Source organism: Plasmopara halstedii, assembly GCF_900000015.1.
Source record: "Plasmopara halstedii genome assembly, contig: Scaffold_218, whole genome shotgun sequence".
In the NCBI taxonomy this organism is placed as follows: Eukaryota; Oomycota; class Peronosporomycetes; order Peronosporales; family Peronosporaceae; genus Plasmopara; species Plasmopara halstedii.
The window spans coordinates 187,598-188,363 of NW_020187139.1; positions in this window are offsets into that span (position 1 = coordinate 187,598).

A 766-nucleotide genomic window follows, 5' to 3' on the forward strand; every position below is an offset into this window, starting at 1 on the left:
AAGTAAATTCTAAATACATGTATAACTACTGGCTATCCAGCTCCGTAACGTATTCTTGTTTGGATGTGGCCACACCATGTCCATCTGGCGTGACAGAAACCCCTGTTACCAGGGTTTATGTAACCCCGTTACAATCCCCCCATTAAGATCGAGAACATTTACAGTTCCAAACGATTATTGCCTCAACGAGGCTTGCGTGTCCGTTAGACACTGCGTTGGAACGAAACGACATCCGTGCTCAATGAACCCTGTGTCAATGACACTGAAGTCTCCAAGTCTCGCTGGTTCCGACAGCGCTCACGAACAGAGCCCAGTTTCATCTCCCGCACACGGTGCCATGTCGGACCGTGTCTCCGCGGCATCGAGGGATGTAAATCCTAGGCTCGATGAGCCCGAGCGTCGCGCTCCGCGCACGCTAACGGTAAAGAGTGACCCCATTGGGGGTGCGGAGGTGGTCAACTACGAGTCTGACACTCCTTTTCCCGGATAGAATGACGAGGAAGGCGAGCCGCGGCAGCGGCGTGAGATGAGCCCTGCTCGCGCCTTGCGGACCCCATGTCCGTTTCCTGATCTTTCATCACCTGAGGGACGTGGTGTCATCACCAATGACCTCGATGAGGCACAGAAGTGGCAGCTGGAAGCTGCCCGAAAGGCGGCTCTGATGCGCGCCCATCAACGGCTGGTCAGTGACCCTCGTGAGGATAATGGCTTCCGCCCGGCGGATCCCGCTGTGGAAGCGAAGGACGTGGTAACTCGATCGTTACGC